Raw genomic sequence first — 1,006 nt, 5'->3', positions numbered from 1 at the left:
ACTTCTTTTTTTTTTGGTAGGCCTCTTTGACCGAGGACCATTTTTGTAACGTTTGTTGAGTCTATGTAATTGCAGCTATTTTGGAGTCTAGAAAGTCTATTTAGTTTTTTTAGAAGAGAATTAAAGAATTGGATTATGTTATTTGAATTATGACTGGATTGAAAGTTGAACAGGGATTTTACAAAATTTGGGAATGTTGAAGTTACAGAGGATACTCTGTCGAAATTTCGCAAAAAAGCATATATATATTTTTAAACGGTTAAAGAGCGATTTAGTTGTTTAATTGTTAAGTTAATTGATAGGCTTGCCAGGCTAGGAGTATAGCTTGTGCACCGGTCACGACATTAAACTTTTGGGTCGTGACAAAGTTGGTATCAGAGCTCGGTCATAGGTCCTAATAGCTGCAAACATAGGGTGATAATAGACTCTTGTCAGTAAATGGTGTACCCGGGCACAAATTACTTGCAAGGGCTATTAGCACTCTATGAGAGTCTCATCTATTGTCTGAATCTGTGTTTAAATTCATCATCACTACCTCTCCATAATTTCTTGTCGTCTTATTCAATCTTTGATCAATGTTCTTTGAATAGGTGAGAATGCCACCCAAGACTAGGAATCCTACTATAAGGGAAATTGTTGATGAATCAATTTGTCAAGCTCAAGGCGTTCGTCAACGAGGTCGTGTTTCAGTTCATGCTCGAAACAGGCGTAGAGCTAATGTTGGTGGACGTGGTTTGAATGCTGATGTTGAGGTACCTAGGAGGAGGCGCGAAAATCCAGCCATGGAAGAGTTTGTTGCTGGTCTGCAAGGGTTACAACAAGTTATGCAACAACTTGTTGGGGTTGTCGTCGGACAACAACAGGAGGGTGATCAAAGGCATGAAAATGTCAATGGTCAACAAGAGGTTAGACAAGTTAAGCATCAGACAACTGCTGCAACGAGGGGTATTGAGGTTACTTTACCAGACTTCATGAAGCTTAAACCCCCTACTTTTATGGGTCTAGT

This window comes from Cicer arietinum, chromosome 6, assembly GCF_000331145.2.
Source record: "Cicer arietinum cultivar CDC Frontier isolate Library 1 chromosome 6, Cicar.CDCFrontier_v2.0, whole genome shotgun sequence".
NCBI lineage: Eukaryota > Viridiplantae > Streptophyta > Magnoliopsida > Fabales > Fabaceae > Cicer > Cicer arietinum.
The sequence above is the reverse complement of the archived record's forward strand: the minus strand, read 5'-3'. Positions refer to the sequence as shown.